This window comes from Oncorhynchus keta, chromosome 4, assembly GCF_023373465.1.
Source record: "Oncorhynchus keta strain PuntledgeMale-10-30-2019 chromosome 4, Oket_V2, whole genome shotgun sequence".
NCBI classification, from domain to species: domain Eukaryota; kingdom Metazoa; phylum Chordata; class Actinopteri; order Salmoniformes; family Salmonidae; genus Oncorhynchus; species Oncorhynchus keta.
The window spans coordinates 46,594,901-46,612,819 of record NC_068424.1 but is presented as its reverse complement, the minus strand read 5'-3'; the positions used below and the strand labels follow the sequence as shown (position 1 = coordinate 46,612,819).

The following is a 17,919-nucleotide window of genomic DNA, read 5'->3' as shown; positions in this document are numbered from 1 at the left end:
CCTTCTTTGGACTAGTTGAGTATCTGGAGCATCTGCATTTTTGAGTTCGATTACAGGCTCAAAATGGCAAGAAACAAAGAGCTTTCTTCTGAAACTCGTCAGACTATTCTTGTTCTGAGAAATTAAGGCTATTCCATGCAAGAAATTGCCAAGAAACTGAAGATCTCGTACAACGCTGTGTACTACTCCCTTCACAGAACAGCGCAAGTTGGCCCTAACCAGAATAGAAAGAGGAGTGGGAGGCCCCAGTGCACAACTGAGCAAGAGGACAAGTACATTAGAGTGTCTAGTATGAGAAACAGACGCCTCACAAGTCCTCAACTGGCAGCTTCATTAAATAGTGCCCGCAAAATACCAGTCTCAATGTCAACAGTGAAGAGGCAACACAAGGATGCTGGCATTCTAGGCAGACTTGCAAAGAAAAAGTCATATCTCTCAGACTGGCCAATAAAAATAAAAGATTAAGATGGGCAAAAGAACACAGACACTGGACAGAGGAACTCTGCCTAGAAGGCCACCATCCCTGAGTTGCCTCTATACTGTTGGTGTAGAGACTGGTGTTTTGTGGGTCCAAAATAGCATAACGAGTGTATTTTAACACCAATAAACCCAAACATTTAAAAATTGATTTAGTATATGTCAATCGAGTAAACTAGGCAACTAAAAGCAACTTTCTAAACAGTGTTTTGATTAGTTTCTATTTAGTTATCTAGATAGCTAATGTTAAGTTGGCTGGCTAGCCAGTTCAAATAATGACCAAATCATATAGGTTACAACTTCTTCAATTTAGCTCATTTGTCTTCTTTATTACAGGAAAATAAACTCACAACAATAATATTATTTACAAGTTAATGGCAAGCCAATTACAGAAACTAGCTTACGGTTGTGAGTGTGACGAACTAATAGCAGGGCATTCTACTGAAGGATTTTAGAACTTGGACACTGTCTCGTTGGCCTAACTTTATATCCTAATTTGACTTTGGTGCAGGTCATGTTCTTCACATTACCGTCTCTGGTAAACACATATTATATCAAATAAAGTCTACATTTATGTGTCACATGCACAGGACACAGGTGTAGTGAAGTGGTTACTTGCATAGTAGAGTATTTTATTTAGACATGTAGCTAGCTAGCTTGCTAAACAATTAACCACAATTCTAACTTACAACGTTACTACCCTGCATGAATCTGCAGGTAGCTAACCAATCAGGTGAATTGTTAGCTAGATAGCTAACATTAGGCTATAACTAGCAATGCAAATGGCTCTGAGATATCAATAATAATACAACACAGATCATACACGTAACGTTAGCTAGCGAGCCAGCCAGCTAACGTTAGCTAGCTAGCTAACAGTAAGCTTTCATTGAAATAAACGACTTTCTGGCTAAATTAGAAATGTATAATATCTGAAAATGTAGCTAGCTAGACTGTCTTACCCATATACATGGATGGACACTTCTCCCTCTGTCACGGATGCCATGGTTGTCCTTCATTTGAAGATGTAATCCAGAGACGGGTGTTTTATACAACAGCCTTCTTCTGTGTGTTCTCTTTTCGAAACCTTCTTCATATTTGCATCAACGCCTGAATTTTCTTCATCTCCTTAGTTATCATACTCTAATTCCACCATGCATGATTTCAAAACTCTGTCCTCCAGAAAGTGGAGAGCAACACTTACGCAGTTCTACTCCGTGATATATATATTTTTTAAAGATGCTTTAGTAAGGATTACCTACAATACTGACCTGCTCATGTTACAGACCTAAGCGTGTTACATGGCAGACTAATCCGAACTCATCTCTCCACATGTCCAGCCCATCCATTGTCTCCGGCCAATCATGGCTAGCGGGAAGGTTCCTGTCTTTTTCCGTGGCTAAACCAACTAGAATTGTAATTTAACAATTGTATTCGTATTTACAGATGCCATACAAGTTTGTTATTAAGGCACATGAAAGTTCACATGTTCCATAAGGCATTTCTGCCAAAAAAAAAGGCATTTAGATTTTTTTTTTAAAGAAGAAGTTTACATTCAAATAGCTCCCCTGTGAAGTAGTGACGCGTGACATACGGCCAGTTTCCTGAATCAAGCCAGAAATGTCTTTAATGTGAGACTCATAAAATGTATTTAATCAGGTTCAGAATTTTTAATCAAATCCAGACAAAGAGATGTATTCTCGTGATGGAACATTTGTAAAATACCAGGAATAAACTGTATTCAACTCTATAGGAAACACACCACTAGCTAGGTTTCCATTCAATTGGAGACAGATTTTCATGTGAATATTAAAAGATCTGCATAAAGAAAATATGCAAATTTCCCCACTGGTGGTGGGTTTCCACCAAACTGACTTGTTGCAGATACAAATCAGTGTGTGATGACTTAGTGCACACAACATGTACTTTTCTGCTTACGGGGCTGTAGTGGAGCCGGTCGAGAGCTTAAAGTTCCTTGGTGTCCAAATCACTAAGGACCTATCATGGTCCAAACACACCAAGACAGTCGTGAAGAGGGCATGACAATGCCTATTCCCCCTCAGGAGGCTGAAAAGATTTGGCATGGGACCTGAGATCCTCAAAAGGTTATATTGCTGCACCATCGAGAGCATCCTGGTTGCATCACCGCTTGGTATGGAAACTGTCACGACCATCGTATGAATAATTGGACCAAGGCGCAGCGTGAGTAGAGTTCCACATTTGAATGATAGTGTCAGGACCCGGTTACGAACCCGGGTCTCCGGAGTGAGGAACAGTCACTTAACCAACTGAGCCACGAATAGTCGGCAGAACCCAGAAGATGAGGCAGACAGCAGTACTTGAGACGGTGTATTTAATGAAGTAAAAAGTGAAGTTCTTCAGGAAAACATGTAACTCCACAACCTCAAAAGGAATTCCACAAGAACAAAGGTAATCCTCCAAGACAAAAAGGTAAATCCACAAGGTGGAAGGTATAGCACAAAAAAGCCTCAAAAGATACTCAAAAAACAAACAAACAAACAAGAACAAAAAACAGAAATCCACAAGAGAGTCCACCGGGAACAACAAGAGTTCACAGAGTACTAGGGCTGGGTGCTAACATACAAACACAGAGCACAGCACTGAGGAAAACAAAGGGTTTAAATACAATCAGGGGAAACGAGGCACAGGTGCAAATAATAATGGGGATCGAGGGAAAACAAAAGGTCAAAAGGCACAATGGGGGCATCTAGTGACCAAAAACCGGAACAACCCTGGCCAAATCCTGACAGATAGTGAAACTTCCAAAACAATAAAGATATAACGTTCGTGAAATACATAGGCACTCACACAAAACAATATTCCCACATAGCAGGTGGGAAAAAGGACACACTACGTATGATCCCCAATTAGAGGCAACGATTATCAGCTGCCTCCAATTGGGAACCATACACACACACCAACATAGAAATACAATACCCAGAAACCCCCCCTAGTCATGCCCCGACCCATTACACCACAGAGAACCCCGAGGGCTCTCCATGGTCAGGGCGTGACAGACACTGCTTGGCATCCGACTGCAATGTGCTACAGAGGGTAGTGCGTATAGCCTAGTACATCACTGGGGCCGAGCTTCCTGCCATCCAGGACCTACATACCAGGCGGTGTCAGAGGAAAGCCCTAGAAATTGTCAAGGACTACTGCCACCCAAGTCATAGACTGTTCTCTCTGCTACCGCACGGCAAGCAGTACCGGAGCGTCTAACTGTGACCAAAAGGCACCTGAACTGCTTCTATCCCCAAGCCATAAGACTGCTGAACGGTTAATCAAATGGCTACTCAGACTATTTGCATTGATGCCCTTATTTTATTATTATTTATATTTTTTGCTCCGACTCTATTGCACGTGTCGATGTATACTCACTGGACTCTAACCACACACTCACACATACTACACTGACACAAACGGATACACACACAAAACACACACACACATGCATATTGATGCCACACACACACACACATACGTTCACATTCCTTCACACTCTTCAAAGTTCCATGCTGCAGCTACTCTGTTTATTAACTATGCATAGTCACTTTACCCATACCTTCATGTACATATTACCTAAATTACCTTGACTAACTCGTACCCCTGCACATTGACTGACTACCGGTACCCATTGTATGTATCATTGTTATTTTATTGTGTTACTATTCTTCCTTTAGCTTATTTAGCTAAATGTTCTTACTTACTTTTTTAATACTCTGCATTGTTGGCTAAGGACTCTTAAGTAAGGTAAGATCTACCTACACCTGTTGTCTTCGGCACATGTGACAAATACTATTTTATTTTATTCTTATGCCATTTGATGAATGAAAATAGACATCTGTTACAAAACACCAAAAAGTGTGCCTAATGACATACAGCAATTACCATTGATTAGGCCTACATTAATTGATGCGTCTTGCTGAAGAATGTGCCTTTTTTGTAGCCTGAAAAATATGGACACCTGAAATGGGGCTGAAACTGTCCCGGGAAAAAGGTGATGGTCACCCTAACACAAGGTCAATTTACTAGACTAGGCTACAATGTGTATTACCATGAACTTCCAATAGGCCTACCGGTAGCCAGTGATGTAGTTGTAAAAAAAAAAGAAGGTGGGTAAATTCTGATCACCATTACGCTCCCTATACTTTCAATGCATTTTTCTGAAAAAGGTGGGAAAACTGTTTACCCTCCACTAGGTTTACACCACTGCGGAGATAACCTAACCTCTCAGCCAAGGCAATTTTACACACACGAACACACGCAGAACAGGTAGCCTACTTTCAATATATTACATGAGTTTAATTAAAAAACATATTTTACACCCTAGTTCATGAGTTGTCACAGATCATGTGACATAAAAAGCTACATTTCATCCATTACATTAATGACATTCATTTGTGTTATTTGTTATTATTAAGCATTTATAAAATGCAATGTAAGTGTACCGTAAGTGTAACTATGCGTATGTAACATTTAATTATGCTTCGCCATATAACAGTTCTCATGGGCACACAAATCCCAAATAATGTAGGCCTATGCCATTGCAAAATCAAATGCCAAATCACCTTATAGGTCTGCTGTCATTAAAGTATACTTATTGGATGAGAATTGGTGTCTAGCTGTAGGCTATGGGTCTAGTGATATTGTCGACCTCATCAGCTGATCCAGGTAAGAAAACAAATATTGATAGAAAATAATAAGGGTAAATAAATGGCGTACTACTTTTGGCCAAGGATGTCAGGGAGAACCAGCTGTGCACTTGAAAAACAAAGCAATGAGAGCTCTAAACAGCTGACTGACAAAAGCAAACAATGATAAATCAATAGATAAATCTAATGCATTAGAATAAAGGCATTGGAACATTTTTTTAATCAAGAATGTATGGAAAACAAATGGTTGAAATGAGGAAGTAGAAAGTAAAATCTTATGCATAAAGGAGCTTTGGCTGAGGCCGAAATTCAGCACTACTGAGTGGACAGCACTGCCACGTAGAAATAAATGGATTAAACCATAACAGAGAGATGGGGTGTTATTTTCATTTGGAAGCTTTTATTTTCATATTTACCACTGTAAAACATATTTACCATTACATTTTAAAGAAAGACGAGAATGGTTAAATTAGCATTATTTACACACTTTTGTTGCATTTATGGGAGCTAAGGTCTCATTCCTCCGTAATTCGCACCGAATCTACCGATAGTTTTGTCACAACTGTTAAATAAAAAAATGTGCCTACTCTGGTCTTGGCACATTTACTCTAGCCAACAGTTTGCAGATACAGTGTGGGTAGGCAAGTTTACATGATGAGACTATGTATAAGAGCGAGAATGTTTGTATTTGTCAAAACGTCAGTCAAGCATCGATGATCATGTCACCAGAATAAGATCCTCGATATATATTGGAAAGGAGCACCAAGCTCATACCATGCACTTTCACCACCCTGTGAAGTTCATCTTAATGTATTTCCTGTAGCCTAATTTAAACTGCATGATTTCCCGAGACATAGCATCACGTGACTCCAAGTTTACTTCGATATGATGGTTGTTATATCAATACTTGCGCATAAAGGCGTTTCCATCGCCATTTCTCGCATAATACATTTTACCGATACAAAAAGATGCCATCATGTAGACATGTAGAACGAGATAATGATCTTGTCTGCATTTATTAAATTGTACCAAAACTTCCTGTTTCCATTTTTTTTAATACGGTATGACTTTACTCTCATAAAAACTGTGGATGGAAACGTGGTTGCTGATGGAAAAATATTTTCTTTATGCGGATTTAGAATATTTGCTTAAAATATGTCGCCAGTTTAATGTTTCTTTCCACAATAAAAAAAGTTTGCCACAAACTTTCAGGAGTCCAACGTGAAACAACGCGATTACGTCATTCACTTGTTGTGTTGAGACTACTGCCGCGTTCACGTTCTAGTCGGAACTAGGATACACAGACATTTCCGACTTGCGGCACGTGTTTAACTACAACCAATTAGCAAGTCGGACATTTCCGAGTTTCTTCGTTTCAATAAGCACTTGAACCCCGACATACCCTCCTCCGCCTCTGATAGTGCAGGAGTTTGTCATTTTGGTTTCAAACTCGGGAAGCATTTTCACATTTCTATTGGCAATTAGGAAAACTGGTCTTCACAACTTTACTTAATACCCGATATTCCCAACGAGGGAGAGGAGCTGGTATCTCGTCATTTCCATGCATGGGAGTGACATAGGAGAAGCGAAGGGAGAAGGTAGGTGTCGTATGATTCTGCCCGCTGTCCGTCCTTTTTCCATTCCTGCTACTGCATTGTCTGCTCGGAGTGATAGAAACGGAAGAGCCAGGGCCTTGGCGAATAATAAGTGGCACACCAGAAAACGTGAGTTTTATCAAACCTCTGACGATTGACATTAGGGTAGGGTATAGTGGATTGCCGATGGTATGCGGTGTCATACACCGGGGGTCGATGAGAAGATGGGCGATGACTTCATCTTTCAATCAACCGGGTTGTGCCAGTTTACCAGCAAGGAATTGAATGGGAACGAAATAGCGGGGTTAACGCTTGGGGGAAGTAGGCTATGCTATAGGGCGTTTCAGTGTTTCCGGACGATCTCTTATTCTATCGCTTATTTTTTTGTTGTCTGAAGTCAATTTAGTAACCTACATGGAATGAGATTACGTTATTCACGCTTTCTTGAGCCAAATCAATGACTGCATTTGAGGTTCATTCATTTGTACTTTTTAAAAGATTGTCGTTTTCCACTTGCTATAGGTTCTGAATGATGCAATATCGTGTGTGTGGTGTTTTTTAATGTATTTATTATTGAGAGAAGCCATAGCTTTAATTTCTTCTCTCAGGAGAGTATCATAGACTGAACAAAAATATAAAAGTAACATGTGAAGTGTTGGTCCCATGTTTCATTAGCTGAAATAAAAGATCCCAGAAATGTTCCATATGCATGAAAAGCTTATTTCTCTCTCAAAAAAAAGTCACTACCTTGTTTACATCACTCTTAGTGAGCATTTCACCTTTGCCAAATTAATCCATCCACCTGACAGGTCTGGCACGTCAAGAAGCTGATTAAACAGCATGGTTGTTACACAGGTGCACCTTGTGCTGGGGACAATAAAAGGTCCCTTTTAAAATGTGCAGTTGTCTTGCTTAACACTAGGGAGAGTGCAATTGGTATACTGACTGGAGGAATGTCCACCCGAGCTGTTGCCAAATAATTTAATGTTCATTTCTCTACCATTAACCTCCTCCAATGTCGTTTTTAGCGAATTTGTCAGTAAGTCCAACCGGCCTCAGAACTGCAGGCCACATGTAACCACGCCAGCCCAGGATACTCTGTCTTAGACTTACTGACAAAACTGTGTGTTTGCACAACTGAAGAAGTACAGCAGAAACCGTCTCAGGGAAGCTAATATGCATGCTCGGCGTCCTCACCAGGGTCTTGACTAGAGGTTGCCCGATTATGGTTTTTCAACGCCGATACCGATTTATTGAAGGACCACAAAAAGCCGATACCGATTAATCGGACGATTTAAAAATATAAAAAAATAGTGTTTTATTTATTTATTTGTAATAATGACAATTACAACAATACTGAATGCATTTAACTTAATATAATACATCAATAAAATCAATTTAGCCTCAAATACATAATGAAACATGTTCAATTTGGTTTAAATAATGCAGAAACAAAGTGGAGAAGAAAGTAAAAGTGCAATATGTGCCATGTAACAAAGCTAACGTTTTAAGTTCCTTGCTAAGAACATGAGAACATATAAAAGCTGGTGGTTCTTTTTAACATGACTTACATTTAACATCTTCAATATTCCCAGGTAAGAAGTTTTAGGTTTGTAGTTATTATAGGACTATTTCTCAAGACCATTTGTATTTCATTAACCTTTGACTATTGGATGTTCTTATAGGCACTTTAGTATTGCCAGTGTAACAGTAGCTTCCATCCCTCTCCTCGCTCCTACCTGGGCTCGAACCAGGAACACATCGACAACAGCCACCCTCGAAGCAGCGTTACCCATGCAGAGCAAGGGGAACAACCACTCCAAATCTCAGAGCGAGTGACGTTTGAAACGCTATTAGCGCACACCCCACTAACTAGCTAGCCATTTCACATTGCTTACACCAGCCTAATCTCGGGAGTTGACAGGCTTGAAGTCATAAACAGCTGCTAGCAAACGCACACAAGTGCTGTTTGAATGAATGCTTGCGAGCCTGCTGCTGCCTACCATCGCTCAGTCAGACTGCTCTATCAAATCGTAGACTTAGTTATAACATGATAACACACAGAAATACGAGCCTTTGGTCATTAATATGGTCGAATCCGGAAACTATCATCTCGAAAACAAGACATTTATTCTTTCAGTGAAATACGGAACCGTTCCGTATTTTATCTAACGGGTGGCATCCATAAGTCTAAATATTGCTGTTACATTGCGTATCCTTCAATGTTATTTCATAATTACGGGAAAATTCTGGCAAATTAAGCGGCCCAAACTGTTGCATATACACTGACTCTGCGTGCAATGAACACAAGAAAAGTGACACAATTTCACCTGGTTAATATTGCCTGCTAACCTGGATTTCTTTTAGCTAAATATGCAGGTTTAAAAATGTATACTTCTGTGTAATTGATTTTAAGAAAGGCATTTGTGTTTATGGTTAGGTACACATTGGAGCAACGATACGCACCGCATCGATTATATGCAATGCAGGACACGCTAGATAAACTAGTAATATCATCAACCATGTGTAGTTAACTAGTGATTATGATTGATTGTTTTTTATAAGATAAGTTTAATGCTAGCTAGCAACTTACCTTGGCTTACTGCATTCGCATAACAGGCAGGCTCCTCGTGGAGTGCAATGAGAGGAAGGTGGTTAGAGCGTTGAACTAATTAACTGTAAGGTTGCAAGATTGAATCCCTGAGCTGACAAGGAAAAAATCTGTCATTCTGCCCCTGAACAAGGCAGTTTACCCACCGTTCCTAGGCCGTCATTGAAAATAAGAATGCGCTCTTAACTGACTTACCTAGTTAAATAAAGATTAAATAAAGGTGTAAAAAATCGGTGTCCAAAAATACCGATTTTTCGATTGTTATGAAAACTTGAAATCTCCCCTAATTAATCGTCCATTCCGATTAATCGGTCGACCCCCAGTCTTAACCTGACTGCAATTCGGTGTCGTAACCGACCTAATTTGGAAAATGCTTTTCACAGATGAATCCCGGTTTCAACTGTACTGGGCAGATGACAGACAGTGTGCATGGCGTCATGTGTGCAAGCGGTTTGTTGATATCAATGTTGTGAACAGAGTGCCCCATGGTGGGGTTATGGTATGGGCAGGCGTAAGCTACGGACAACGAACACAATTGCATTTTATCAATGGCTATTTGAATGCATAGAAATACCCTGACGAGCTCCTGAGGCCAATAGTCGTGCAATTCATCTGCCGCCATCACCTCATGTTTCAGCATGATAATGCACGGCCCATGTCGCAAGGATCTGTACACAATTCCTGGAAGCTCAAAATGTCCCATTTCTTCCATTGCCTGCATACTCACCAGACATTTCACTACCTATGTTTGGGATTTCCTTATGAACTGCAAATCAGTAAAATCTTTTAAATTGTTGCATGCTGCGTTTTTAAAAATCATTTTTGTTTGGTGTGTGTATTTAGTCTAGCCTAACGTGCACTGTTTTAGATGCTTCACTACCACATTCTCTGCCTAATCCAGTTTTTTATCTGAACCCACTCACCTTTTAGGGTATGAGTTAGGCTAGGTGGGTGCCGGGCCTTATTTCAGTCCACCAAACCATGACACGAGTGTCCATTCTTTCTTTGTGTTGTGACTCCTTTTTTTAGAGGTCGACCAATTAATCGTAATGGACGATTAATTAGGGCCGATTTCAAGTTTTCATAACAATTGGAAATCTGTATTTTTGGACGCTGATTTTGCAGATTCTTATTTTTATATATATTTTTTAACACCTTTATTTAATCTTTATTTAACTAGGCAAGTCAGTTAAGAACACATTCTTATTTTCAATGACGGCCTAGGAACAGTGGGTTAACTGCCTTGTTCAGGGGCAGAACGACAGATTTTTACCTTGTCAGCTCAGGGGTTCAATCTTGCAACCTTACGGTTAACGAGTCCAATGCTCTAACCACGTGCCCACCTGTTACGCGAATGCAGTAAGAAGCCAAGGTAAGTTGCTAGCTAGCATTAAACTTAATCAATCATAATCACTAGTTATAACTACACATGGTTGATGATATTACTAATTTATCTAGCGTGTCCTGCGTTGCATATAATCGATGCAGTGCGCATTCGCGAAAAAGGACTGTCGTTGCTCCAACGTGTACCTAACCATAAACACCAATGCCTTTCTTAAAATCAATACACAGTAGTACATATTTTTAGACCTGCTTATTTACCGAAAAGAAATCCAGGTTAGCAGGCAATATTAACAAGGTGAAATTGTGTCACTTCTCTTGCGTTCATTGTACGCAGAAGCAGGGTATATGCAACAGTTTGGGCCGCCTGGCTCATTGCGCTAATTTGCCAGAATTGTATGTAATTATGACAACATTGAAGGTTGTGCAATGTAACAGGAATATTTAGACTGATGGATGCCACCCGTTAGATAAAATACGTAACGGTTTCGTATTTCACTGACAGAATAAACATCTTGTTTTCGAGATGATAGTTTCCAGATTCAACCATTTTAATGACCCAAGGCTCGCATTTCTGTGTGTTATTATGTTATAATTAAGTCTATGATTTGATAGAGCAGTCTGACTGAGCGATGGTAGGCACCAGCAGGCTCATAAGCATTCAATCAAACAGTACTTTTGTGCGTTTTGCCAGCAGCTCTGCTGTTTATGACTTCAAGCCTGTCAACTCCAGAGATTAGGCTGATGTAACGATGTGATGTGAAATGGCTAAATAGTTAGCAGGGTGCTCGCTAATAGCGTTTCAAACGTTACTCGCTCTGAGACTTGGAGCTGTTGTTCCCCTTGCTCTGCATGGGTAACGCTGCTTTGAGGTTGGCTGTTGTCGATGTTTTCCTGGTTCGAGCCCAGGGAGGAGCGAAGAGAGGGACGGAAGCTATACTGTTACACTGGCAATACTAAAGTGCCTATAAGAACATCCAATAGTCAAAGGTATATGAAATAGTCCTATAATTCCTATAATAACTACAACCTAAAACAACTTACCTGGGAATATTGAAGACTCATGTTAAAAGGAACCACCAGCTTTTATATGTTCTCATGTTCTGAGCAAGGAACTTAAACGTTAGCTTTCTTACATAGCACATATTGCACTTTTACTTTCTTCTCCAACACTTTGTTTTTGCATTATTTAACCCATATTGAACATCTTTCGTTATTTACTTGAGGCTAAATTGATTTTATTGATGTATTATATTAAGTTAGAATAAGTGTTCATTCAGTATTGTTGTAATTGTCATTATTATTATTATTATTATATTATTATTACAAATGCATGGTAAAAATAATAATAATCGGTATCGGCGTTGAAAAATCATAATCGGCCGAACTCGACTCCTTTTTATAAGACTCTCTCCATACAGATAAGCACTGCCTTTGTGTGTTGCTGTATTATAATCTGATATTCCAGTCAGTTAGCTCCAGGGAGCCGCATCACATCCTGCCCCAGGGGTCCCTGTGTGTCACACAGGGCTAGCTGTGAAGATACTCATGCTCACACAGGATATGTGTTTATACTCTGTCTAAAACTAACTCTGTTCACATAATAGTTTAGTGGGTGGTCTAGTCTATAGTAAATCAGTGCCAACCCCTTAATTGAAGTATGATTTTAATGCGACTGATACCTTCTTAGTAGTCTTTGTTGCTTTCAAATTACTTTCCCCTTTAAGAGACATTAGAAGACAAATTAATATAGCCAATTTACCAACATCTATTGCAGGATAAAACTATGTTAGAGTTTACATAGCGGGCCAGAAATTGATGTTGCATCTCCTTTATGGGTTGGTTATGTTAGGCTTCTTCCAACCCATTGCTTTCTATAGATAACCTAATCATATTATCTTTACATTAACCCATAAAAGTAAGCCGGGGATGGGGGGCACAGACCTACTCGTTCCAGGTATTTTTTTCTATATTTTAAAAATGTTCTACATCGTAGACATCAACTATGAAATGACACATGGAATTTTTATTTTTTATTTAACCTTTATTTAACCAGGTAGGCTAGTTGAGAACAGGTTCTCATTTGCAACTATGACCTGGCCAAGATAAAGCATAGCAGTGTGAACAGACAACAACACAGAGTTACACATGGAGTAAACAATAACATAGTAGGGGAAAAAATAATCTATATATATTGTGTGCAAAAGGCATGAGGAGGTAGGCAATAAATAGGCCATAGGAGTGAATAATTACAATTTAGCAAATTAACACTGGAGTGATAAATGATCAGATGAACATGTGCAGGTAGAGATACTGGTGTGCAAAGGGCAGAAAAGTAAGTAAAATTAAAACAGTGTGGGGATGAGGTAGGTAAATTGGGTGGGCTATATACCGATGGACTATGTACAGCTGCAGCGATCGGTTAGCTGCTCAGATAGCAGATGTTTAAAGTTGGTGAGGGAGATAAAAGACTCCAACTTCAGAGATTTTTGCAATTCATTCCAGTCGCAGGCAGCAGAGACCTGGAAAGAAAGGCGGCCAAATTAGGTTTTGGCTTTAGGGATGGTCAGTGAGATACACCTGCTGGAGTGCGTGCTACGGGTGGGTGTTGCCATCGTGACCAGTGCGGAGCTTTACCTAGCATAGACTTGTAGATGACCTGGAGCCAGTGGGTCTGGCGACGAACATGTAGCAAAGGCCAGCTGACTAGAGCATACAGGTCGCAGTGGTGGGTGGTATAAGGTGCTTTAGTAGCAAAACGGATGGCACTGTGATAAACTGCATCCAGTTTGCTGAGTAGAGTATTGGAAGCTATTTTGTAAATAACATCACCGAAGTCGAGGATCGGTAGGATAGTCAGTTTTACTAGGGTAATTTTTCCGGCGTGAGTGAAGGAGGCTTTGTTGCGAAATAGAAAGCCGACTCTAGATTTGATTTTGGATTGGAGATGTTTGATATGAGTCTGGAAGGTGAGTTTGCAGTCTAGCCAGACACCTAGGTACTTATAGATGTCCACATATTCTAGGTCGGAACCATCCAGGGTGGTGATGCTAGTCGGGCGTGCGGGTGCAGGCAGCGAACGGTTGAAAAGCATGCATTTGGTTTTACTAGCGTTTAAGAGCAGTTGGAGGCCATGGAAGGAGTGTTGTATGGCATTGAAGCTCTTTTGGAGGTTAGATAGCACAGTAGTAATCATGTAGTAATTAAAATATATTTGATATTCTTCAAAGTAGCCATTGTTTACCTTGAAGACAGTTTTGCACACTCTTGGCATTCTCTCAACCAGCTTCATGAAGTAGTCAACTGGAATGCATTTCAATTAACAGGTGTGCCTTGTTAGTTTGAAATGTCTTCATTTCCTTAATGCGTTTGAGACAATCAGTTGTGTTTTGACACGGTCGGGGAGGTATAAAGAAGATAGACCACGTCCATATATGTCAAGAACAGCTCAAATAAATGATTGAATTGCAGCAAAGACATGGCTACTTAAGGACACCAATAAGAAGAGACTTGCTTGGGCCAAGGAACAGGAGCACTATCCTTTGCTCTGATGAGTCCAAATTTGAGATGTTTGGTTCCAACCGCCGTGTCTTTGTGAGACGCAGAGTACTGACAGTGTCACGTATGATCTACGCAGGTGTGGTTCCCACTGTGAAGCATGGAGGTGTGGGGGTGCTTTGCTGGTGACACTGTCAGTGAGTTATTTAGAATTCAAGGCACACTTAACCAGCATGGCTACCACAGCATTCTGCAGCGATACGCCATACCATCTGGTTTGCACTTAGTGGGACTATAATTTGTTTGTCAACAGGACCCAACACACACCTCCAGGTTGAGAGATTTCCAAGAGTGTGCAAAGCTGTCAAGGCAAAGGATAGCTACTTAGGAGAATCTAAAATACGTTTTGATTCGTTTAATTAGCCACCCTTTGCCTTGACAGCTTTGCACACTCTTGGCATTCTCTCAACCAGCTTCCCCTGGGATGCTTTTCCAACAGTCTTGAAGGAGTTCCCACATACTGTATGCTGAGCACTTGTTGGCTGCTTTTCATTCACTCTGCGGTCCAACTCATCTCAAACCATCTAAATTGGGTTGAGGTCGGGTGATATGATGCAGCACACCTCCAGGCTGTGTAAGGGCTATTTGACCAAGCAGGAGAGTGATGGAGTGCTGCATCATATCACCCGACCTCAACCCAATTTAGATGGTTTGGGATGAGTTGGACCACAGAGCGAAGGAAAAGCAGCCAACAAGTACTCAGCATACAGTATGTGGGAACTCCTTCAAGACTGTTGGAAAAGCTTCCCAGGTGAAACTGGTTGAGAGAATGCCAAGAGTGTGCAAAGCTGTCAAGGCAAAGGGTGGCTAATTCGAAGAGTTTCAAATATATAAAATATTTTAATTTAACACTTTTTTTTTTTTTGGTTACTACTTTATTCCATATGTTATTTCATAGCTCTGATGTTTTCGCTATTATTCTCCAATGTAGAAAATTGTACAAATAAAGAAAAACCCATGAATGAGTAGGTGTGTCCAAACATTTGACTGGTACTGTATATACAGTGGGGCAAAAAAGTATTTTTAGTCAGCCACAAATTGTGCAAGTTCTCCCACTTAAAAAGATGAGGCCTGTAATTTTCATCATAGGTACACTTCAACTATGACAGACAAAACGAGAAAAAGAAATCCAGAAAATCACATTGTAGGATTTTTAATGAATTTATTTGCAATTTATGGTGGAAAATAAGTAAACAGTCATCCACAACAACCACAATCCGTAAGGCGCAAATGGCTAAATGAGCGCACAGCAGTGCATGTCAATGTGCCAGGTAGATATCAATAATAAGTGATAACAGCATTTCCTGTAGGCAACGCCACTGCTGTCGCCCTTCCCTCCAACTACCTGTTAATTCAAGTTGGATAATCTTTGGATGCTGACATCAGTCACACCATTGGAAGACATAGCTTGGACTGTAGCCCACAAAAGCCTTTCCCTGCTCTTTCCTGCGATCCATCAAACACATTTAGTGTGTCGTCATAATGGTCTCTGACTTGTGGTCAGACTCGCTCAGGCGGAACAAAATTAAAAAATGCACGTTTTTTTTTCCCATGCTGATTTTGAAAGTTATTGAGAAATTACATCCAACAATTTTAAAAAGATTTTACTGAATTTATAAAAGGAAATCAGTCTATTGAAATGAATTCATTAGGCCCTAATCTATGGATTTCACATCACTGGGAATACGGAACCTTTAAATTTTTTTTAACAATTATGTAGAGACTGATCAGAAAACCAGTCAGTATCTGGTGTGAACACCATTTGCCTCATGTTTTACGACACATCTCCTTTTGCATAGATGGTGTTCATTGTCCTTAGCTTATGCTTGCCCATGCCATAACCCCACCGTCACCATAAGGCATTCTGTTCTCCTCGTTGACATCAGCATACCGCTCGCCCACACGCCGCTGTCTGCCATATGTCCGGTAGAGTTCAAACCGGGATTCATCCATGAAGAGCACGCTTTTCCAGCGAAGGTGAGCATTTTGCCCACTGAAGTCAGTTATGATTTTTTTTTCTTTAACCTTTTTAAGAACAAATTCTTATTTTCAATGACTACCTAGGAAGAGTTGGTTAACTGCCTTGTTCAGGGGCAGAATTGCAGATTTTTACCTAGTCAGCTCAGGGATTCAATCTTGCAAACTTTCGATTACTGGTCCATTGCCCTAACCACTATGCTACCTGCCGAACTACAGTCCGATCAAGACCTTTGTGAGGATGCTGAGCACACAGCTGAGCTTCCCTAAGACTGTTTGTGACAGTTTGTGCAGAAATTCTTTGGTTGTACAGATCCATCAACTGTCTGGGTGGCTGGTCTCAGACGATACCGCAGGTGAAGAAGCCGGATGTGGAGGTCCTGGGCTGGCATTGATATATATGTGGTCTATGGTTGTGAGGCCAATTGGACGTACGGCCAAATTCTCTAAACCGACATTGGTAGTGAAATTAATATTAAATTCTCTGGCAACAGCTCTTGTTGACATTCCTCCATTCAGCATGCCAGTTTAAACGCTCCCTCAACTTGAGACATCTGTGGCATTGTGTTGTGTGAGAAAACTGCACAGTTTAGTGGCTTTTTGGTGTCCCCCATCACAAGGTGCACTTGTGTATTGATCATGCTGTTTAATCAGCTTCTTGACATGCCATACCTGTCAGGTGGATGGATTATCTTGGCAAAGGAGAAATGCTCACGTAAACAAATTAGGGCACACAATTTGAGAGAAATAAGCTTCTTGTGTATATGGACATTTTCTGTGATCTTAAATTCAACTCCTGAAACATGGGACCGACACGTCAACGGTGTCAAAGATTTTTATTTTTTTATTTTATTCAAAAGTAATCTGTTTTTTCAAAAGTATCTGTCATCTGATTACAATATTTTAGCTGGTAACGTAACTAGTTAAAAAAATACATATATATATATATATATATATAATCTGTTACATGTAATGGAGTACACGTAAATCCGTTTCTCCCTAACCTTGTATGTGCGCACGCACAACTCCTGTGGTTTCACATGCGATTGTAGATTCATGACATGAGTGCATGTCTTTTCCATGTGTACCTCTGTGTTTAGTGTCATTGTCTGTGAGTGTTTTTATTGTGTTTAAAAAAATTATAAAGGGATATGAGTTCCCCTGTACCTTGCCTTCTTGCTTTTGGCAATTTGTCTGACTGAAAGCCTGTAATGTAGCCGAGTCCAATTCACCTGTGGGGATTTGTCATGGTGCCCACACACTGCTTCAACAGTGTGGGCATCTGCAATCACACACACACTGACACAAACATGCCTCCCCCACATACACAGCCAATAATAACATTCCTCTTTCTTCCTGCCAGAAGCATCAGCAACAGCATGCCCACACATTATCTCTGAGGTCCTGAAACACACACCACGCTTAACAGGCAGACATGGATCTTCATCAGCGTAGATTAACTGTTTTGTCAGTTTGTGTATACGTGTTTTAAAAAATGTATGTTTTAAAGATGCACTATGCAGAAATTGATCCGCCATTTCCTGGTTGCTAAAATTTCAGTTTGACAAAACGAGCAAGTATAATAGAGTCATTGTACCATCTAAACCATTGTGAAATATATTTCCCATAACCAAAAATATTGTTTTTTCAGCTGCTTGATACCGGTGTTAAAAAGTAAAAGACGCAA

General features: G+C 40.2%; 1 protein-coding gene across 5 annotated transcripts in view; it reads left to right on the top strand.

Annotated features, from left to right (window-relative positions):
* Positions 1 to 6,528: 6,528 nt before the first annotated feature.
* The window catches only part of LOC118375883 (mitogen-activated protein kinase 9-like), a 32,129-nt gene continuing 20,738 nt past the window's right edge, over positions 6,529 to 17,919 (top strand). For 3 of the 5 annotated variants that reach the window (XM_035762542.1, XM_035762532.1, XM_035762511.1), the window contains exon 1: positions 6,530 to 6,748. The gene's annotated coding sequence lies outside the window, so the exon portion shown is untranslated. Of the gene's footprint in view, positions 6,875 to 17,919 lie in introns of all 5 variants that reach the window. The other 2 variants (XM_035762527.2, XM_035762520.2) reach the window with 2 other exon arrangements.